Genomic DNA, 24,142 nt, shown 5'->3' with positions numbered 1-24,142 from the left:
AATCTCAATGAGTCACACTTGATGTTGTTCTGACTACCCTCCCTGCCCACTCTTGATCTCTGAGTTGGGGTACCATGGGCAAGAAGAACTAGAATGGAAAACATCCCTCAGTCTTCTCTACAATGGAGGTGTTCTCCCAAAATGTACTTCACAGGTTCCCAGCTTTTTTCTTTTCCCTGCCCCAGCTTGCCTAACATATTCCCATCAATCTCAAGAACTGACTGCTTCTCATGGGGGTACAGATTTAAACAAACAAACAGAGAAAAACTCCTCTCTGAGTTCTAGGACAACTACCATCCCACACGCTGACTGGGTACAAATCAGAAAAGACAGCCCTTTCTGAACAGAGGCAATCCCGTAGCTGTAAGGCTTGGCAGTGGTGCTTTGGGGTAAGAAAAAGTAGTCTCTTCTCAGGAGTGGTGGGTGGTGGGGAGGTTGTCACCCTTGAACCTGAGCACAGGCGTTGGCAGCTGACCCGAGCTGGATTTCATCCTGATCTACATCTTGACTCAGCACAGTCTTGCATGGCAACCACCGTTGTACCCGGAGACAGCAGTAACCTCGTGCTCATTCTCACCAGTAACACACCGCCCTCACCCCCAGGTCCCCAGCCATCCTTTTCTCGCTTTTACCGGGAGGTGGGTCTCCAAGAACTTTTGAAAGTTATGCAGGTGAAACTTCTTCTGCTGGCATTAATGCTACGGTAAGGTGTCTTTTGCAGGGGAGTGAAGCGTGGGCATCAATTCTTTTCCAAGAGAATCGCATGAGAGTGCTTGGGAAATCTGCATTCTGATGAGAGAAAATTTAATGCCGCCTATGGAGGGGGGATAAAACAAACCCTGCATTTCTCAGCATTTACTGCTATAAATATGTTCCCTCAGCACACCTCCCCACCCCGCATCAGCTGCACCCAGCAGCCATTCGTCACGCAGTGGAAGGGACCCTGGCTGCCTGTCACCTGCACGCCAAGGGGAAGCCCCTGCCCTGCAAGTACTGGCAGGTGTTGTGACTTGTAAAGAGTCCGGGGAGGGGTCCTCATCCGCGTCACCCTTGGAGATCAGCTCCGGGTGAGTGCTGGAGGGCTGCTGGTGAACCCACTGAGGATTCTTGTGGAAGAAAACCTTCAGTTGCACAGCTCCTAACCAGCCTGACTTTCACTTCTAGCTTTTCAGGCTCTGCACACCCTCTAAAATCATATAAGAGAGAAGAAAATGCTCTTTACTGCCTTCTATAAGGGAAATAGGTTGCAAAAAAAAAAGAAGCACAGGAGAACAAAAGACGAGGAGAAGATGAGAGGGTTACCTCGTATTCTCCTAATAAGTTTATGTTGCTCAGTCTTGAGACTCGAGCAAAACGTTTGTGACCGAATACATCTTCTATAGAATTGCAATAAAGGGATGATATATCTAGATTTTGGACTGACTTAGCACTTCACAATGCTATATTTTGTGGGAACCAAAATTCTATCAATTATAAGATGTCCCTGCAGTTTTAGAAACATTCAACTATGATGTAATGTCTTATTACCCCTTAAAATTTGTATTTTATACTTATCAAGAGTACTTCATATTTACTTTAGGCACAGACTTATATCAGTCTTTTGCACACACAAAAAGAAAATGAAAATAAGTGAGTGAAAATATTCCTCAACCTTCTTCACAAAGTCTGAATTTTCCGAATCCCTTGTGTTGTGCAGAGTCATCGATAGCCGTGTTGTTTTCCCCCATAGTCTCATCCTCTGTGATGTCAAAATGTGGGTGGTGTAGCCTTTCTTTAAAAAAATAAAAGACAGTATTGTTTTCCAGTTTTGAAACTGTGTTCTTATTTCGCTTCCCCAGTGAGTCTATAAACTTCTTGAACATAGTATAGTGGTCACGTCCTTATTTTGGTAATCACCCTCAGCTAGGAGGGCTGTGTTTGGCTGTGTTGGTCCCCAATACATAATTCAGTTGGATTGCTGCATCCCATTTCAGTAGCAGAGAAGGAAAATTAGCAAGATCTGCCTGCACAGTATTTCTCCAGTCTTGGAGTCCTGCAGATAAAATTGTATGTCTTCAGGTATTAGAAAAATCTGGGTCGTATACCACCACTTGGGAACTTGAGAGAGTTTCGATAAGTGCTTCATTTCAGGATGGTGGTATGTCCCTCCTTCGTTGGTCAAAAACTGGCTTTGATACAGGTATTTTAAGAAGAAAGGAAGGGGACTTCCCTGGTGGCACAGTGGTTGAGAATCCGCCTGCCAACGCAGGGGACATGGGTTTGAGCCCTGGTCTGGGAAGATCCCACATGCCACAGAGCAACTAAGCCCGTGCACCACAACTACTGGGCCTGTGCTCTAGAGCTGGTGAGCCACAACTACGGAGCCTGCACTCTAGAGCCCGCAAGCCACAACTACCGAGCGTGCGTGCCACAGCTACTGAAGCCTGTGCACCTAGAGCCTGTGCTCTGCAACAAAGATGAAGCCACCGCAATAAGTCCGTGCACCGCAACGAAGAGTAGCCCCTGCTCGCCGCAGCCGCAGCAATGAAGACCGAACGCAGCCATAAATACATAAATTTATTAAAAAAAAAAAAAAAGAAGGGAAGGGAAATCGCAAATTACTCATTAGGCTATGAAAAATGTTGTCATTCTTTGAAGTTTAATTTAAGTCCTTCCTTCTCTATGACACTTTCTGGAATTCAAATTGGACTGATTGAACCCTGCCTGAATTTCTGTAGTACCTTAGTTCCTTTTGTTTATTTAACAGATTCTGCCTTCAGATACCTCACGTTACATTTAAAATAACTTGATGGGCATGAGTGAGTCTTCTAATTTGAGATAAGGATTTGGATGAAAGAAATATGTGAAGTAGTCCCACAAACACCGGTTGGTGAATAGAGAAGTGAGACAGGAGAGGGGAAAAGCCAGAAACGGCTACATTAACGAATGGCTTACTGGTGTAGGCAAGTGGGGCTCGTTTCTATTGGAGACTGTGGGCGGCTCAATTACGGCCCTACAAAGAGGTCTGCACCCCAATACCCAGGAACTTTCAATATATTACCTTACATGGCAAAGTGGACTCCACAGATACTGATTAAGTTAAACACATTGCGATGGCAAAGTATTCTGGATTATTCAGGGGAGGCCAATATAATTACAATGGTCCTTACAAGAAGAAGACAGAAGGGTCATAGAGAAGGTAAAGTGACAACAGAAGCAGAGGAAGGGAAGGACAATGTCACAGTGATGTGGGGAATGGGTCACGAGCCGAGCTATGCAGGCGGCCTCTGGAAGCTGGAGAAAGTGAGGAAATGGAATCGTCCTGGAGCCTCCAGAAGGAATGCAATCCTGCCAACCCCCGATTTTAGCAAAGTGAAATGTATGTTGGACTTCTGACCTCAAGAACCATAAGATAATAAATTTGTATTGTTTTAAGTCGCTAAGTTCATGGTAATTTGTTATAGCAGCATTAGGAAACCAATACAGAGATTTCTGGGAAACCATATGGACCATGTTTCATAATTGTGCCACTGAGGGTCAAGGAAACCAGGGGATCTGTCCACTGACTCCCATCACTCATCAGGTAAGAACTGTCCACAGGGGCATTAACTTTCCATTACGTCTGACGTGTCCAAGCTAAGGAACTCCTGCCTTCTCCAGGGGCCAGAGAAAGCCTCAGCCAGAGAGACACTGGTGCATGAAATAGGAAGTCACGGGCTTGTCCACGACTGTCCACCAAAGATTCAGGTGATAAGTAGGGAAGGCCAAGAAAATGTGGATGGAGCACCAGCCTTACCTGCCAGCATGCATAAGTACACGTGTGTGGGTGTGCTTGTAGGTGTGTGAGTCTTGTTTCTCTTTATCAAGTTCTTTGAAGCTAGAAATTCTCTCCCATTCACCAGAGGCCCCCAGCCCAGTGCTTGACATCTAGGAGAAACTTCCTGACAAACTGGGTGACAGAGTATGACAACTTGTGAATGTCACAGTAAATAAGGAAGTTGGCTATTCTACAGCGATGTTTTCTCTAATTCCCAAATGAAGACTGCAGGGAAGGAAAAATGGCTATTTCTTGGAAAGAGATTCAAGAGGTTTTGTAGATCCCAGGCCGTTTGGGTGCTCGGTGGCTGTCAATCACAAATGCGATTGTCGCTAGGCAAAGTGGCCTTCTCCTGGTGCGTGATCCATCTGCAACCTAAGACTGCCTCGTCAAGGTTAGCAGATAAATCAATACAAGAAAGAGGAGAGCACAGCAGGTGGTGCTGACGTCAGACAGCCGTTTCACGTGTCTGGCAGAAAGTGGAGCATATTGGTAAAGCACTAAAGACTTCCTTCATGAAAAATCAGATTAACTCTCACAAATCCTTCTTGACACCTGAGAGACAGTTTTCTCTTGACAAAGGCTTGGAGAGGACAATGTGATGAACGTGGTGTGGCTTTGCTAGGTACCTAACTGGACCTGGTTTGGGGGGGGCACTTGTTAAACATCAAATACTGCTTGCCCCTGGCTTTTTTTTTTTTTTTAAGCAATGAACTTTAGCAAGTGCTGCACTGCTGTTTGCAGATGTGTTGCGTGTTCTCTCTTTACTTTCTGCTCTGCCAGGTACATTAGCCTTCAGAACATATTTCAAATGAAGGCTGAGTGCCTCTTCTTTAGGAGAAACCTGGGAAATGGTCTTCATTTTCCGCATCGGCTGCTACTCCTGATTTGAACATGCCAGACAAAAGTTTGATGCCCTTGAATGGTATTTGACTAAATTCGTTGACACTCGCTGACTGTTAAAATCACCCTGGGGTATTGGAAGAGCTATACATATGTATATATAAAATATATAAACACATATGCACATAAACACAGATACGTTTGAAAGGCCACTCTGTACTTAAAATATTTGAAAATAATAAACAGTAAATGTAATATATGATATTAAAATAAATTGATCTTTTCAAAGACTTATCAGGATCTGAACGAGTTTCGTGTGGAAGAGAACGTGGTTAAGTCCCGACGGATCCATAGTTTTGCTAATTATGTAAAGGTCCTGATTGCCACAGGCCTCAAGGGAATCTGCCCACTGCAGATTCGTGGACCGTGAATATCAGCTTGTGAGTTATACGCTTGTGGAACAAGTAAGGTTGCGGTCCTGACACTTTGGACTCACTCTCTGAGAAAGCAGCTTGCCACCTAACTGAGCAACAAGCCTCCTCCCCTAAGACTGGGCACTTGTTGGCATGAGCCGGATTCGCCAGTTCCCACCTGTCTACTTGAGTTCCTGGACCCGTGGCTCATAACCAAAGTCACATTTGCCCGATTCCGGCTGCTGTGCCATTTCTGTGTGCTGCCCTGTCTCTGGGGCTCGGTCTGTAGTAACTGACACTTTAGAAGTGATAACCTGGTGAGTTAACTTTGGTGAAGGTTGTGTTTTATAACAGCGCAATCCCCTTGTTTCTTGGTGATTCTGTTTCCCCCCTCCTCCCCTTGCCCTCCCTTCTCTGTCCTGCTCTGTGCAAGGCCACCCCAGTGTCCCTGCTGCCTAGACTCTGGGTTTGGCTGATAGGGGAGGGGAGAGTTGGGGTAACTGCAGGATGGGAAGGTGGGAGGAAGTGCTTGGGCTATTTCTCAGCCATCCCCACCCTCACTCCCCTAACTCCCTACCCTCCTATCCTCCCCCCCACCCCACTTTGGCCATGGCTGTGCCCCTCCATGACTGTGGTTCACTGGGCGGCCTGCTTTCCCTAACCATAGCGTTCTTTGAAAGTAAGGAAACTATGTATTTAATATTTAATTATAAAATGCTCACGTTGACACATTGCAGTGTTGTAGTTCTCATTTGGAGAGCGTGCTACTCCGTACTTCATTTGTGAGAGAAACCAAAATAGAAGGTGCTGTCTTACATAACATTATGGTTTGGGCTCAAGGGTGCATGTCATTCTGCACCTGCAGAGAGAGGGTCTGTGTCTACAGGAGCTGACCAGATTGGCATCTGTATACTTTGGTTGTAGTATCTACTGCTCTGGAAGTGGCTGAATGACTCACGTGTTAAACACGAGGCAGAGGCTGGCCAAGGTCCTTTTTGTCTGGGTAATAAAAACTAAGATGAAGTCTTAGCACAATGTGTTTATATTCTCGTGTATATGGCCTGGATGGTATGTGTGTGTGTGTGTATATATATATATATATATATATATATATATATATATATATATAAAATATTTATATAAAATATATGTTATATTTATATATATATACACCCACATACTAGAGAGAGAGAATCTGAGCTACGAAGCCTATGAATAGTGCTGCTTGGGCTCAGTGTTAACTAAAAGCATCACGTTGCATAAATACTATGATTCCAGAAAGCAAGCCAGAGATAGCCTACACTCAGGTTCTTGTTGGATAGCCCAGGTTATAGAAAATAAACACGTTTAGAAACCTCCTATTTCCTAGGCAGCATACAAATGAATGCAGTTTAATCTGAGTATAAACAAGTTACACAGTTGCTGAAGGAATTGACTGGGATGCAGAGAGAAGGTGACCAGACAGAAATAAATTCTGAGACAGGGCTGGCTTCTGCCCTTGAGGAGAAGTAAATTAAACCAGTCGTATAATAGTGGCCCCCAAACCATTGTGACATCTTGAATTCCTTCTTTCTTTTTTTCTCTAGCAGTCACTTTATGGGATGCCTCCTTTGATTATTTTAAAATAATTTTCTCCACAATGATTTAGCCTAAAAAATATAAGGCATCCCAATAGGAATAGAAGGGCTTTGTGTGTGGGGGGGTGTGATTTATGAATCATTATCATTATTTTTTGGTGGTGGGGAAGGGGGAGAGGTGAGCAAAGGATGAATTGTCACACCCGCATATGACCTCCCATGCTCTCATTTTCGTCTTTAATTCAGCCCGTATGGATTATTCCACCATCCTCTTTTCTTTTTCCTTAAAACTGCCGCTGCCCGTTTCACCCTAGGCTTTCTCTCTCACTGAGTCTAGCTGAGGAGAAAGCTGTGGTCCCCGTGGTTCCCTATTTCCTTCTTATCCCTAAAAAGCAATCCACAGCTTCTTTAAATTTTATGGTTTGCTACTAATCCTTAGGATATAATCACAATTCGGCATAGAGGGGCATTGTGAAGCTTAAGGAATATGTCAAGATTGCAGTTGTCCTGGTTCTTAATTTGTTGTTTCTAACCCTGCAGAGGAGAAAATTACAAACATGTTGGGCTGCTTCACTCTGCTCCCCCAGGGCAGGAGTCACTTGCCTGCTCCGTCTACCTGCCCACCACCTTGGGCAGACTCCGCCCCTCCTGCATCGCCAGCCTGGCTCCTCCCCCACTGATCTTTCTCGCCTTCTGTGCTCCCCACGTTCCCATCTACCAAGGGGGAATTTTTACTCTCTTCATCTTCTTCCTTCTCTCTCTCCCCCCCCTTTTTTTTTAACAAAATATATTGATCGTGAAAGTGATTATCACTCTCATCTGTGCTGCAGACAGATCAGAAAACTAGGAGTCTCCTTCTCAAACTTCACTCGTCCACTTGCTTTACGTGAGCACTGGTCACTAGTAAGAGCAGTCCATCTGGGCACCTGTGCCCCATTTTGGGCACTCGAACCATTTAGAAGGAATTTCTTCATGGCTTCTTCTGAATCAGGAAGGAAGATTTGAATAAATGCATATCCCTGTGTAACCAACTCCCCAGTCAAGATAGAACATTTCTATCACCCTGGAAAGTTCTGTCATGACCCCTTTCAGTCAAGCCAAGCCCCCCTTAAACAACCACTGTTCTGATTTCTAACAGCTTAGTTTTGCCTGTTCTTGAACTTCATATAAATGGAATCTTGCCCGTATGTACACTTTGTGTCTGACTTCTTTCATTCAAAGTACTGTCTGTGAGATTCGTCCATATTGTATGTATCAAGTCCATTCTACATTTTTTATGGAAATGCAGTATTTATCATATGTCAGAGATGTGCCCGAGTATAATTTTGACGTGAAATGCACTGGGCAGTACCAAAGGGAATTCCTAATGACCATGAAAAGTGCTTTGTAACTTCAACGTGTTATTAAGGCCACTACTGACATTATTACACAAAGAAGAGTTTTGCGTCTGATAAAACATTCCTTAGTAATTACCAGGCCTCTGTGCTTGAGAGACCTGGAATTCTATGTGCTTGCTGTCACACAGGAATTGCTTTAATATCATTTCCTAAAATAAGCTTCTGAATTTAGGATTCCAAAAGAACACTGAAGTCACTGGTGGGTAAACTGTCATTTAGAAAATATGCTAAAAAATAACAGCTGGAAATGCTCATCTGTCATAGCTGAGAGCTGTTTATTTTACGCTGTTTTACTTTACATTATTTTATTTTTAATAGACTGTTTTTTTTAGAGAAGTTTTAGGTTCATGACAAAACTGAGCGGAAAATACCAAGATTTCCTGTATTATACCACCTGTCCCCACATGCAGCCTCCACCACAATCCCACAGCAGAGTGGTACATTATTTATAATCAATGAACCTACACTGCCAGTCTATAGTTTATATTAGGGTTCACTCTTGGTGCTGTACTTTCTATAGGTTTGGCCAAAAGTATGACATATATCTATAATTATAGTATCATAAAGAATACTGCCATCACCCTAAAAAATTTTCTATGCTACACCACCAGTTCATCGCTTCCTCCCCACTAACCCCTGGCAACCTCTGATCCTTTTATTGTGTCTATAGTTTTGTCTCTTCCAGTTTGAATTATACAGTGTATAGTCTTTTCAGATTGGCTTCTTTTACTTAGTAATACGTATTTAACTTTCCTCTGTGTCTTTTCACATCTTGATAGCTCATTTCTTTTAATCACTGACTAATATTCCATTGTCTGGATGTACCACAGTTTGTTTATTCCCTCACCTACTAAAGGACATTTTGGTTGCTTTCAATTTAGGCAATTCTGTATAAAGCAATTATGAATAATCAGTGTGCAGGTTTTTGTGTGGACTTCTTTACATAAATTCTAAGGAGCACAATTGCTGGAGCATATGGTAAAAGTATGTTTAGTTTTGTAAGAAACTGTCTTCCAAAGTAGCTATACCCTTTTTCATTCCCATCAGTAACGAATGATGCTGCACATCCTGACCAGCATTTGGTGTTGTCAATGTTCCAGATTTTGGCCATTGTAATAGCTGTGTAGTGGTATCTCTTTATTGTTTTAATTTGCAGTTCTCTGATAACATGATGCAGAGCATCTTTTCATAAGCTTATTTGCCATCTGTGTATTTTCTTTGGTGAGGTATCTGATCAGATCTTTTGCCCATTTTTAAATCAAGTTGTTCATTTTCTTATTGCTGAGTTTTAAGAGTTCTTTGTTTATTTTTGGATAACAGTCCTTTATCAGATATGTCTTTTGCAAATATTTTCTCCCTGCCTGGCTTGTCTTTCGTTCACTTGACGATGTCTTTCACAGATGTACTGGGCAAATGGAACTGCAGTAAATAGACCTTTAATAAGGTGGAGGTGAGGTGGTGGGGAGAGGGTGCATTCTATAGTCCTGTGATTAGGTCTCTGTCTTTTTTTGAGCCTGGGCTTCTGAACTGTGAATATCACAAGTGCTTCTTGGTTCCCCCTTTTCCCCCTCAGGTGGATAAGATAACTAGAGTGGCTGGAGTTGGGTATTTCCCTTCCCCCATGTGGATGCCTAGAGCTGGCTGAAGTAGAATATTGCCCTTCCCCCAGGGAGGTTAGGCTCTAAATAAACCTCAGCAGGTTAGGCTCTGGTAAGGTAGTTTCTCCTGCAGGCAGGCCTTGTTAAGAACAGAGTGGCATATTTCAGAGAAGCTCCTGTCCCCCTCCCCTGCAGGTAGCACGAGGGGATTTTTCTCTGCATTCACTGTGAGAACCTGGCAAGGTAAAATTTACAAAAATGTGTGGGGCCACCCTAAGACTAGCCCCCCACCCCACCTCGTGGAATTTTTAACTTTCCGGCGTGAAAATTAATAAAGGAAACGTCAATTAAAATTGGAGCTGGGAAGACCTGTAGCGCGAGTTCTTACACCCCAGCAGTCGTTGTCAATTATGCCGAATAGAAGAGACTCCCTTGCGTCTCCAACAGGCAGGTGCGCCTACTTTACCCCCATCAAGAGGAAGGACGATGTTCTTCTCGCCCAGCAACAAGCCCAGCCAATGGAAAACTCTGTAGCTCAGCCAATGAGAAGACACCACCACCCTGAACTCTTACTTTCCTCCAATGAACATTCATTTAGAACAGTCCTGCCCATATTCCCCTTTTCTCCATAAAAGCAAGCTCGCCTCGTTTGTTTTCTGGGTTTGCCTGTGGTCTGCCAGAGCTTGTGTTTTGTGAGTTGCAGCTCCTCTGACTATTCCTGAGTAAGCTCGTCGAGCTAGTCAGATAACAGTTATCTTTTCTTGAAGTTGATACAGAATTGTCTACTCCAAGCTCGAACAATTCCTCAGTTACAGTTCAGATTTTCCTACCGTGGTGCTGGCTCCTGTGGAAGTTTCTGCTTAGGAGTTTCTGCTCTGGTAAGTTGTGATTCTCTGTATTCACCTGTCTCTCCAAGTTGAAGGGATAGTGGTTTGCTCTGTGACCTCACTTCTCTGATGGATCTAAGAAGATTTTTAAATTTTTTTCAGTTTGTTCAGCCTTTTTTTTTGGCCGTACGCGGGCCTCTCACTGATGTGGCCTCTCCCGTTCGGAGCACAGCCTCCGGACGCTCAGGCCTAGCGGCCATGGCTCACGGGCCCAGCTGCTCTGCGGCATGTGGGATCCTCCCAGACCGGGGCATGAACCGCCGTCCCCTGCATCGGCAGGCGGACTCTCAACCACTGTGCCACCAGGGAAGCCCTGTTCAGCCTTTTATTTGTCAGAAGGGAGTGATGAATTCCAAATGCCCTTACGTGCCAGAATGCCATTCTCCTTTTCAAGAAAAAATTGTCAGGTGTTACATAAGTGAAATACTGTGTGACCAGTATTTATATTTATTTGTAAAGTAGATATTTATATCTATATTTCTGTCAGGAATACTTTGGAGTCTACACAAAAGTTCCAACTTCCTAAAGGGGTGCATCAGAATAAATCTTTAACATGTATGTTTAAGTGGATATCATTACCACTAAAAGCACATCCTAAACTTCTTTTCTGGCCCCGGCAGGTTTTCATGGCACGTTACAACTTCATGCTGTCCTGTGTTTGCTTACTACATACGGCTCCAGCAGGAGAACAAATTGATTTTTGATGAGAAATATGTCCTTCTAGGATTTCATTACTTGACCACAAACTTGGTCTAGAGCTCATGGTTTGTGAAATATCGTCATTCATTATTAAGATGCACAATGACGAGCATTGTGGGAAATTTGCATTTGAAAATGCAGTTGTCCTACTTTACAATTCTGTGGCTTCTTTGGTCTCTACATTATTCTATCATCCCTCAAACGCCGACCATCCCCCAAATGCCTCGCTATGGTTTAGAGGAAAGAGCCAGGTTCTGTCTGTCTGAGGGAAGTGGTACAGGCATCATATCCAATTACATCCCTCTAGGCATTTTGAGGAGCAGTATCTTATATTTGGGTAAAACTTAGAAATCTAAAAACCAGTGAAGGGGATGTTCTAGATAGAACTGTTTAGAAAAAAATCATATATGCGACGGATCAGTCCATTGTTCCTGCCACTCCCAATTCCTTGTAGATTCTTTAAAGAAACGTGTTCCTATTACTAGAAATCCAGAGTGGCATGATTTGGGGGAATCTAATTAGTAAGATTCTTTTGGAGGTTGATAAGTATATTTTAGACTACAGCAAGTATGGTACAGTTCTTTCAGAGGTTTAGCTGTAAATGAGGTCAGTTTTGTGAATACCTGTTTCTCTTACCAAAAATTGTGTTTTCAAGTGTCAGGAAGGGACATCTGGAAAAAATTAGGCAATGTAAATCTACTCCCAAGTTCTTGGGGGAGATGGTGAGACTGCACTTTATCTTGAAAATTGAATGCACCTTCGATTGTGGCCGCTGCCCTGTGGCAGATTGAAGACCTTAGAGCTCCCAGCTGGGTCTCCAGGCCTCCTGTGCTGACCGGCATTCTCCTACATTTAGGCTTTCTTACATCCTTCTTTATTAAAGTACCTATAGGGAGAGGGGCTGAAACAAGAAAACCTGTGATGAGCAAGAGGCACGTGACTTACACAACTTCATCTTCACAATAAGAGTAGCCTTATCCCTACGTTGCAGGTGCGGACCCTGAGGAACAGAAACGCACTGTGCTCACACAGTTGGCAATTTACAGGGGGAGATGCAGAGTCTGGTAGGTCTGACTCCAAGACCTCTTCTCTTTCCCTTGTTCCAGGGTTTCTCTTAAACCAGTTCCCATGCCTCTTTGAATCCTTGAACTAGTATGCAGACTTTATGATGTAAATAATGGTTTTACCCTGGGCAAAGAGCCAACCGGTGAAAGCACTTTCTGAAGATTGCAAAGGCCTAGATAAGAATACAAACGACTCCTGGGTGCTGTGCGGCCTTAGTGGGATTTCAGAAGCAGCTTATGTTCCCTCACTAACAGTTCTAGCTCAGTGTGTCGTCAGATTTTTTGCATTACAGACAACCCCCAAACCCAATGGCTGACAACAAATAGCAGTTATTTTCTGGTTCACGGTCCTGAGGGCTGACTGTGGTTTAACTGATGGAGGCCAGGCTTGGTCTGGCCATGCTGGATTGCAGGCTTCTACTGGGGCCCCGTTTCTTCCACCTGTCTCATTTCAGGTGCCAGTTTGAAAGGGCGGGGCCTCCCTGGGGGCATTCTTTTTATGCCAGCAAGAGCTTTTAAAACCTCATTTCTGCTCACATCCTATTGGGCAAAGCAAGTCACAAGGCCAAACTCGACATCATTCGGGCAGAGAAATACACTCCACCCATGGGGACAGGCTCTGCAAAGCCAGATGGCAAAGGGTCTAGCAAAGAAGAGTGTAGAACTGGGGATGCTGGTCCGATCCAGCGCACTCAGAAACTCAACTGTCACAAAAAGACACAGCGGTCTAATGGTGTCATTACTGCTCACATCGGACGAAGCTTTGCCCTCCGTCTCAACACGGAAATTTTCAGAACTTTTCACTTAGTATCTTTTGGAATGTCTTTGAAAATGACCTTCAGTGTGAGGTCCTCTGCTGGACTTGAATTATATCAAATAATGTATTTTTGATCACAAAAATCACATCAAATGTTTTCTTTTTAGTTAGTTTTAGGCCCCAAGATTGCACTCATCTCTGCCTCACTCAGCAAAGGAGTGGCTGCCACTGTAAATGCTATAAAACGGTAGAGAAGAGTTTCCACCAACTGGTCCATCCCTATATAGGAAAACTCCACATGCTAACATTGAGACACTAGTTCAGACAGACCTCAGATTGTCGACGGCTGCAACCAGCGTCTGTCTCGGCATTCAGACATGAGAGGAGAGATTGTCCACACTGAGTATTCCTCATCCTGGGGTTGGTCACTGAGAAGCTTTTCAGAGGAATTCCTGGAATGATGGCAGTTTACACAGGAATTCAACCAGTCATTGGGGAGTAAAAGCCAGTAATCAGGGGCTTTGGGGACTAACTCATCTTCTTCCATATTTGGTGATCGGAGTTAACTGTGCTGGGAGCTGTGATGACAGTCTTCAGCGTGACTCCTTCAGGAGAATCTTGTACCTGACTGCAGGTGGGGGCATAAAATCAGCTTCTGGGGACATAAGTAGTTTCACGCCTGCGAGTCAGTGACAGCAAAGCTTAGAGACCCTGTGTGCTGATGTGTTCCTGAAGGAAGTCCTCTGCTCTGCCTGCTCGAGGGTGACAGAAGCCCAAGAGGTGTTTATCGGACCTAAAGCCAAGGGGACCTAGTTTTCATTCTCCTCAGCCATGCCTTTAGGTTGTACCAAGGTCCCATGTGGAGGGGGTTTGGCCAGCAGGCTCCAGAGAGCAGCACAGAATTAATTCACTTTCTGCCCTCCAGTGCAAGGGCTGGTTTTTTCCTAGGCCTCAGGTGGCATAAAATCACTGCAGGATGCGAGGGAGCCTCACAGGACACTGGATATGCCCCGTGTTCCTGTTGTTAACACACCATCTTATTGGGCACCTACTTTGCTCTGAGCACTGAAGGTGGAAAAATGAATAAGATAAGGGTTCTGCCTCATGGAACTGCTATTCCGATGGGGTAGATGGCGTGGTGGCCAAGCACGTGGGACAGATCATTTCAGATTGTGACAACGGCAGTGGAAGTGCTCTGCAAGCCAAAATGAGGGGTTTGGACTTTGGTCATAAGTGTGGAGGAAGTCACTAGGGGCTCCTCGTATGGACATGAGATCATCACTGGCCACCAGGTCCATGCCCCATAGATGCCACCAGTTCCGAAATAGAAACTGCATTTTCATCTCTCAGTTGATCCCAGTATAAATCTTTTCTACTCAAATGTGATGTCCTCAATGAACTCCCTCGATTAGCCCTGTAGGAAAAATGCTCTTTTAAAAAATTTTACAAAAATTCTTTTCCAGGTGATTCTGTGAGATCTTTCATCTCCTTTTTCAAGAGACTTATTCAGGGGTATAGGAACAGCTTGCATAGAGTAGAATTTGTTTCATGAGCCATTTCTCAGGTCATTATTATAATTCCTTAGGCAGAAGATGATTTTAAAAACACCCTTAGAAATAGACACTGGTGCTCGTAAGTTTGAGAAGCTGATGAAGCTTGCATAGATGGTAAGCTTGTGTCTCATAAAAATGCGGCTCGTTCAGACCTCCTTTGCAGAGCAAAGACAGCTTGAAAGGAAAACTTCATGTTTCACAATTTTTTTTAAGAGGTGAAAGCAACAGTAACTCAAGTCTGGGGCTGAATAGAGTAGAATTTCTGGAGTATCACTTGCTGTGGCACACAATGTCAAGTGAAATGACAGAGTGGGTGTGAGGAGATTCAAATAAGTATAGAATTTTCCTTTTTTATGTTATGACCAATCCTATAGGTTCTGCTAGGAAAATTAGTACTAAGTTGAATAAAATAAAGGAAGGGGTAAGGCGCCGTTGGGAAAGGCATAATGTCACAGAAGTTCTGCTGTGAGCCGGTGAGCTTCAAATGTACGGGTTCTAATTGTGTCTGGAATGATGGTACCTACATGCTGAGGAATAATTGCATCATCAGAACCATCAGCTTTTCTGTGGCCCTCCTTGGGCCCCACTCATGCTCTGCAGTGAAGACATTAAATGCTAGACTGAGTGCTGCCGTGTGAGAAGGGGCGGAACATCAGTGGCCCCTGGTCTATTGCGTGTGGTCCTCACAGGAAGCTCTGTACTTGGGGAACAAGCTTTCTGACCACAGGGGCCTGCAGTTTGATTTCCTTTCTTTGGAATTTGAAACGGTGTTGCGTTGGGACCGGAGTCTGTGAAGGAGAGGGGTTGTGGTAACGTGCCTCCATTCTGCGGAGATGTGGGGAAGAACAGAATGCCAGGCCCTGGGCTAGAGTGTGGATAGATGGAGGGAAGTCAGTAGACCCAGGCTTTGGGCCTGGCCCTGCCCTTGCTTGAGTTCCCTTACAATCATTTTTTTGCTTCTATAAAATGAAAGGTTACATACATCCGGAAGGGAGTTTTGAGGATTTGGGCTATTTTATGTGGAAGCCAGAGTTGGCAGGGCTCCTACGAATAGCCTAGGCTCGCACCCCATGCCCGTCCATAGCCATAGGCAGTATCATTGCTTCCTCTTCAAGTGGATGCTGGTCCGGATCACAGTTATCACATTAGTGAGTGATAATAAGTTCATTAAAGGCAGTACAACACAGACTGTACTTTGCATACCTCTTGCAAAGTATTTAATATTAATTCAAATTAATCATCCTTGATCAACCCCTCCCTCAAGACACTAAGTCATTTAGAAGCCAACTCATCTTCATTCTTCTCCTTTTTCTCTTCTTTGGGTTGTTGTGAAGATTACGTAGTGTTTACATGCGTTTCTTTTAGAGTGACTTCTACCTAATAAGTGTTCAATACATGTTAACAGCAGCAGCAACAATTTCCTATTTTTCAAGATTTCTGTCTAGTGTGGCAGCTTTTCACGCCAACGTGAGCCCAGCCCTGTGACCTCTACAGCCCCACAAAGTAAAAAAGGATTGTGCTTTCATGCTGATGAGTAGCGAGCTCCCCAACTCTTTCCCCCGCGTCCTTAAGTAACTTGTAGAACGTTCTCTACCGTGCATGTGCCAGAGGTGACAACTAGAAAAGTTTAGAGAAAGGGTGCTATCCAGATAAGACGTGGCATCTCTTTTTCTCAGGTTCATGAGTGGGTGTTGATGGCTGCCATAGTTTGGGTTTCCCCAAAAGCAGATTCAGAGGTCAGGGTTTGGGGGCAAGTAGTGAATTTGGGAGGTCATTTCAGGAAAGGGAGTGGGGAAAGAGAGACAAGGAAGGGAAGAAGCCAACAGAGTGCATTGCTGAGCACTGTTGCTGTGGACCACTGGAGCATCGACCCACTGGGCAACTTGCAGCCTGCACCTCAGCCTTCCTGGGGGCACGTGAGCTGGGACACGTACCCACCATCTCACTAATCATGGGTTAAAGGATGCTCGCGGTGGCCTTGATTCCCTGACACTTCGGACCTACTCCACAGGTGGGCAGTGAGAACCCACAGTAAAAAGGCAGCAGCTGCCAGAGGTTGTAAGTTGAGCCAGGATGCAAGGATGGCACGCGTGCCACAGTGACGTATGTAGGGCCCGGTCAGCATCTATGGCAATCCAGCTTATTAATATGCCATATTGTGTATATATACGCATATAAAAAAGCCTGCTGAGTTATGTTTATGTACACGTGTAACAAAGCCTGCCCTTTCAAACAACAGCTAAAACCCCACCATCTTGAAGACGGGCTGCGAAAGCCTCGCTCTTGCCTGCTGTGTGCCCTTTTGCTCTCCTGAGGGAAGCCAGTGGCACCCTCTTTAGCATTCTGCTGCCATGCTCACTGCAGTAACAGAGGCCAGTGTCACTCTTATTACTTCACCTGTTTTATCTCTTGTGAAACTCAGCCTTTAGCCAGAATCGTCTGAGTGGCTGCTCCGGCAATTGCTTAACGGTGAGCCTCCTTCACCTCATTTCTCTCAAGTAATTTGATTCCATCATACCATCAGAATTGCTTTTATGGGTTGGAAGGAGGCCTGGGGGAGGGGGTTGATGGGAAGCTGTTTTGAGATTTAAAAAAAAAATAAATTCATTGCCCTGTACTTCCCCATGCCCACCACATTCTCCATCTGCGTCCCTCTCCCTCTCTTTCGCATGCAGGACAGGGGTGTGTGTGTTCGGGGAGGTTGGTGAGGAATGTTCTGAGCAAAACATAACTCTTCTCACATTTCATCTCCTTTTACCTGGGCTTATAAAGTGTATTGTTTCATGTCCATTTGGTCCCCACACCAGAACTCATGTGCTAAGATAGAAAAAGACTGTAGCTATCCTCTCTGAAATATCGAAGTGTAATTTTACATTGACGGTCAATGTTGACAATCCCAGATCAACTGATGTTAACGTTTTAATAAACCCACTGATACGTGATCCCCATCATTTAGGACAGAGATTTTCATCCATGCTGAAAATCCCACGTTTAATAATTGCATGAGGGCTTCCCTGGTGGCGCAGTGGTTGAGAGTCTGCCTGCCAAGGCAGGGGACACGGGTTCGTGCCCCGGTCCGGGAAGACCCCACATGCCACGGAGCGGCTGGGCCCGTGAGCCATGGCCGCTGAGCCTGTGCGTCCGGAGCCTGTGCTCCGCAACAGGAGAGGCCACAACAGTGAGAGGCCCGCGTACCGCAAAAAAATAAAAAATAATAATTGCATGATCTTTTTATTTTACTTGGGTTTGTGTGTAAATAGAAAAAATTAAATCAGCACGCTTTTTCCTCATTAAAGACTTTATGGGGAGGGAGGGCTTAAAAGTGGACATGAATTTAGTGTGCAGAGTTCCAGAGAGTTTTATTGAACTGTTGCTGCTTATTTCTGGATATTTATAGTCATTCCGCCCCAATTTGGTACCTATAGTCACCCTGAGGGCTGGTGAGCATGGCAACCACTTTCTAAATAATATGCAGTGGCCATGGGGATTTATGATTCCATACAATTGTTAGTATTTCATCCCAGCCTTGGGCTAAGTGCCCTGCTGGGTAGGGTGGAGGGTATGGACTAAACCCCCTTTGAGGTGAAGGCCGCTAAAGAAGAAATTGTGCAGCTAAAGATAAAATAATTCGGTACAAAAACAATAGTTTTTACATTTCTGAGCTTTGCCTGGACCTTGATCTCCCAGATTGCTTTCTTCTTACAACTGCTAGAGAGGCATCCACAGTTAAAGTAGAGGTGACTCCCGGAAACTGGGCTGGAAAGGGATGCCAGGGGAAAATTCAAGAAACAGAGGCCCTGGCTCGACTGTAAATGTTAGATGGGCTTAATGTTTTAAAGCATGGATTAATTGTACCTGGTATCCTGTCAGTTTGAGTTTAAACTTTTTTGTGTGCTAAGAACTTCTGAGAAATAATTGATTTAAGGTATTACCATATGCCTTTGTATGCTTTAGCAATTTGTAGCTGCAAGCAGACCCTCATTCTAAGTTTAAAACAAAAGTTGATCGTTGCTTCTTCCTCCAAAAAGGGCTGTTTTACCAGCAGAGTAAGTTATATCTATATTTATTTCAGACTATGCTAGATTTTCAATAGAAAATGTTTGAGTTTTGTAACAAGGGAACAATGTTTCCACATAGGAGCCTATAGACAAAGTTAAAGATATTGGGGAATTATCAACAAGAGCAAAATGAAAAAAAAATGAAAGCTAGAGAGGAAAACCGTCTAGGGCAAGGTCAAAACCAGATTCACTCTCGCTGTGTTGAAAACATTCCCGGTTTTCCCCAATTCCAACAAATAGTTCAGTGGCCCGGTAGAACCTTCAGTGAGTCTTCATTGCTGTATCTTTCTGCAGCTTGATGAAAAGTGAAATATCGGGTAATAACGGAGTAAGAAAAAATGTCTAAAGTGGTATTTGATGTACCATGGATGAAAGGCATTGCAAACTCGTTGTTTCACTTTTTCCCCTCTTTTGTTTTGTCCCCCCTTCTCCCTCTTTTGTTTTGATGTTCTGTTGACAGAATTTGTCCCCTCATGGTTTAAGTACTCACTGCTTTGTAGAGAGAAAACAGGTGAGTCATAAAACGTGTCTGAGCTTCTAGCTATAAAAGGTATTGATTAGTCTAAAGCTATCCTTAATGGCTTTAAATATGGTCAAGAAAATATAATTATATATCCTGACACGTTAACTGACTAGAAAGATAAATACGTTATTTTAAACTTTCTTACGTTTCTGTTGGGAGTGTACATTGCTACAGCTGCTTTGGAAAACTGGCAGAATCTACCAGAGTTAAGCATCTGGATAACCTCTGGACCCGTAGCCCCAACTCCTGGGTGTACTGTCAACAGAAACAAGTGCTTGTGTTCACCAAGTGGCATGTATGGGAATGTTCATGACAGCTTTATTCACAATAGCCCCAAACTGGAAGTAACCCAGTTGTCCATCAACCCTAGAATGGGTAAATTGTGGAACATTCATTCATGCAATGGAATATAACACTACAACGAAAAAGAGTGAGCTTCTGCTCTGTGTGTGGATGTAGTATGGATATATGGATACATGGATAAATCAGGCAGGAATAATATTGAACAAAATATAGACAGTGCACGTTGTCCATGTATATGAAGTGGAAAGACAGACAAAACTAATCTATGATAATAGCGGAGGGAATAGCAGTTTCTTCAGGGGATAGATATTGACCTGGGACAAGGTAGCTTTCTGGGGTGTTGGAAATGTTTTCTGTCTGGATTTGGGAATGGTTATATATATACACATGTGTGTGTATGTAAAAATTTAGCAAGCAATTTAAATACAAAAGTGAATTTTTAAAAATCTTGTATAAATTGTGTAAGTCGGCGTCACCATTTACAACAAAAGTTAATTTTAATAATCTATCCTAATGAATGAGGAACTAAGCAGACTTGGAGTGACAGAAGCAGATTCTATGCACACCTGGGCGCGTGTGGGCGCACTCGCGCGCGCACACACACACACACACGCGCGCACACACACACACACTCACACACACACACACACAAACTCTGCACGCTTGGCCCTGAATTATTAATGGCTGGTTCGGCCTCATTGACCCTCATACTTGGAAGAGATTTTGTATGTCATCTAATTCAATGATTCATCTGAAGCTTGTCTGCAACCTTCCCTTTGGGTGGCCATTCTGCTTTTGTGAACAAAAGTCCCCTGGTGACCAGAATACGGTCGAGACCTTCGAGCTCCTTGCTGTCATCAGGAGCCCATCCCTGGGCAAAAATCTGTCCTTGTCTATTCACTGGCCTTGCTCGTAACCCTTGGGGTCTTGCAGTTAAGTGGACAAAGGATCACGCTGTTGCTGTTTACCCTGAACATCATACTTTATGTTATGTACATATACTGCTGAAAAGCAAGTATGTTTTCAGGGATATTTATCTTGATATTTGCCTCCCCTTTTAATTAATGACAGCACATCTTCCCACCCGGAGTTGTGTTTTCTCAAATGCCTCTTCTCAATAGTTTTCCCTCAGGGATGAAATAGAATAATGTGGATACGTCATTCTGCTTGGACGTCTCAGAATCCCTTGGCCCTCCGCATACTCTAGGGCTAAACACCCTTGACTTCCCAGTAATTAGCCTTTCCTGCTGTCCATACAAAGGCTCACGAGTCCACGGTCCATTCATTCAACACATATTTATCGATCATCTTCTATGTGCTGGCAATATTTTAGGGATACAGTGATAAGTAAAAACAGGTGTGGCATCTGTCTCCTTAGGGCTTTCGCTCAATGAAGAATATTAATCAAACATTTACATAAATCAATGTCAAATTGCAACTATGGTGTGTGCTGTGAGGAAAAGTTACGTGGTGTTATGAAAGCATAAGACGGGTAGTCGTCTGTATCGGAGGATCCTTCCTTGTTGGCATGGCAAATGTTAAAATAAGCTGGGGAAAAGAGGACAGAAATACCATTTCAGGAAGAGGAAATAGCATGAGCAAGGCCTTACGGTAGGAAGGTGAAAAGGAACATGCCACATTCAGAGGACAGAGAAGGCCAGTGTGACTGGAATGAGAAAACAAAGAGTAAGACAGCATGAGAGAAAAGAGTCAGACCCCTCAGGGGAGAAATGTTAGTATTAATTTGGGGAGTGGCTTGAGGACAGAGCAGACTGCAAATGCTTGTAAAGGACGTTCCTTGGAAAGTAGCTGAACAAACTAAAGAGAACAGGTTTTCAGAGAGTAGCTTTGGAATGGAAATACTACATCCAGGTCCAGGGTGTGGTCTGGGGAGGAGGGAAGGTGGGAGTTGTTGTCAAAAACGACCCGGTCAGGGAACTGGCAGGCCAGGTGCTGGGTGGGTCATCTTCCTGAATGCTGAAACCGCCCAAGGTTATAGCAGTCCTTGAGGTGGAGATGAAAACGATAACTCAGTGCCAGAGGTTTGGATGAATGTGGGAAAGTGACCAAAAGATCACACATAATTGAGAAGAGACCACAGTTGCCATGGTTCTGGGAGAACTTTTATAATTTCTCTGTGGGGAATTATTCCTTCTAAAGGTTAATGCGGATGGCCATTGCAACTGAGAGTGATTATGGCTTTATTAGTTTTATACAGCCCTATAATTTTACTATTTAAATACTTCTTAAACATATCAAAAAGTTGGAGAAGATTGTCCTGGGAAGAGAATAACTAGGGAAAGCTAAGACACAAATCTAGAAAGGCCCCCGGGGTATATAATGCCAAGCTAAGGTGCTAAAGGTTACTCTGTAGGAGCTGGACAGTCGGCCAAGGCTGCCATTGTTTTGTGTAAGGGGGTGGTAACTATACTTCAGGAAGAATCACCTGAAAGTGGTGTGCTGGATAGATGGGAGAAGGGGAGAAGACTGAGGGGCACAGTTACAAGTCACCTGCTGTTGTCGGGCTGAGAGCTGATCCGACCTCGGATAAGATCAATGGGAAAAGAAGGAAAGAACAGGGTGGTGTAGGATCCTTCAGAGGGATGCTGCCTGTAGGACCCGGTTACCAGCAGGGGAAGCAGCGAGATATTGCACTGACTGGGGAGGAGGTAAAGCCAGAACCAGAAAGTCAGGAAGGATTCCTTTTGTGGAGGAATACGCATTGCATTTCTGGTTCTAGAGCCTGTCAAGGGGAGGCATCTGGGTGATTACAAATGTTGGTGTTAAACTCAGGGAAAAGGTGGACTGAAAAGCCTCCTCTGGGTAACCCCTAACCACACACGCCCATCCTGGCTGCCTTCTTTTTCTTTGCAGCCCACAAGGACTCCTGCTTTCTCCCCATCTACTTTCCCTCACCCTCACCTTTTCCATCAATTCCTTGCTGCTCATAGCTTGCTTCTGAGGACAATGTCTCCTCAGCTTCCCACGTATAGTTCCCTCCCCCAGACATTCTATCTTTTCCTAGAAAGCCTCCCTCAGTGCTCTTCATCTATGTCCCCACACCCCTAAATGCTGTGTTGCGGTTGCCTCTTATTTCCTCCCCCCAGACTTCGGGCTTTAAAGACAGAGACTCATTAAAAGTGTGTCCGTCTATCTGTCTATACATATATACACATACGTGTATCTGTATATATACATACTCTTTTCTAGTTAAATAATAATTTGTTTAATGAATTAGCTAATAGGTTTTTCTAACTTTAAGAGTTTTACATTTTGAAGCTTTAATTTAAGGAAGGGCTAAAACAATGCAAAACAAACCCATAATCCCAAATGTCATAGATGAAATTTGCAAATTTGAGAACTTATGCACGTTTTTCATATGACAGCGGTTCTCTCTCTCATATGACAGTGACCACGTGGGGCTTGGCCCTGCTTTATTCTGTCCCCTTTCCTAATATACTCCCTAACAAAGCATGTAGAAACCTAATTAGAAAGGCAACATTTATTTTTGGAAGTGGGGACGAACAACTCCTCTCTTACTTCTCTCTCACATTTTCTCAAAGTCCACTGAGATTTAAACCATTAGTATGAACTACTGGAATATGTATTTGCCTTCCAGTAAAACGGGGTCTTTTAAATCTCTAATCTCCCCCTTTCAACAACACCTCTCTCTTTCTTCGTCTGCATGAACAATGTCACGGGAGCCTCCCTGATAAGATGATGTCCTCGTGGACATATTGGTAGATGATGCTTATAGCATCAGCTCAGACATCTGAGTTTAGGATGTTGGGAATGGCAGACATTTAATGGATGCTCCTAGAAAAAGGAGCCAGGGGAGGTCAAATAGGTACGAGGAGACACAGAAGAAGGCAGTGTTGAAAAATCTAGGAGAAGAATCTGCAAATCTATAGAGACAAAGTAGATTAGTAGTTGATGGGCTTGGGGGAGGGGAGATTGGGAAATGACTGTTAATGGGTACAGATTTTCTTTTTCGAACAGTGAAAATATTCTGAAATTGGTGGTGATGATTGCACAGATTTGTGGACATATTAAAAACCACTGAATTGTACACTTTAAAACAATTTAAAAATCTTTTTTAAAAAGTTCAAGAGGGAAGACGTATTGAAATATGAAAAACTAGTTAAACACATTTAATACCAAAGAAGATGAAGAATGGTTGAAAGTCTATGGGCCTTCTTGATTAGGAAGCCAGTGGTGAGCTTGAAGAGAGTCGTTTCAACAGAACAGTCACTCCCATCTCTTCTTCTTTCTGCCCCATAAATAAGTAACTTACAAGGTTATTCTTTCACATATTTTTATCTCTGTTGGCAGAATGTCTGATGATTCTGCAAGTTCTCGAATGTGCTTGGTTTATATACGCTAAAGGATGCATTTTAGAAACTCTGATTATGTGTGCTCATGTTCACTGATGTATTATAAGTGCATCGTTCTTCCTGCCCTTGTAAAACCAAACCTGTACTACAAAATCAGGTCGTTTCATATTGTCTTCATGTGAAACGTCATTTCCAATGGCTCTAAATGGAACAGGCATTGCCTTCCTTGAATTCGCACAGTAGCTTTCAGTGGTATGGCTATGGGACTGGTTGTTCGCTGTGTCTTGTGCCAGCTCACTGATGGAGTGACCCTGGCTCAGCCACATGTAGTCTCTGACCC

General features: G+C 43.8%; 1 protein-coding gene across 3 annotated transcripts in view; it reads left to right on the top strand.

Annotated features, from left to right (window-relative positions):
* The window catches only part of MACROD2 (mono-ADP ribosylhydrolase 2), a 1,985,215-nt gene that overhangs the window by 1,422,969 nt on the left and 538,104 nt on the right, over positions 1-24,142 (top strand). The gene's annotated exons all lie outside the window — the stretch shown is intronic.

Source organism: Pseudorca crassidens, chromosome 15 (genome assembly GCF_039906515.1).
Source record: "Pseudorca crassidens isolate mPseCra1 chromosome 15, mPseCra1.hap1, whole genome shotgun sequence".
Classification (NCBI taxonomy): Eukaryota; Metazoa; Chordata; class Mammalia; order Artiodactyla; family Delphinidae; genus Pseudorca; species Pseudorca crassidens.
Note: the sequence above shows the minus strand (reverse complement) of the source record. Positions and strands in the feature narration are given on the sequence as shown.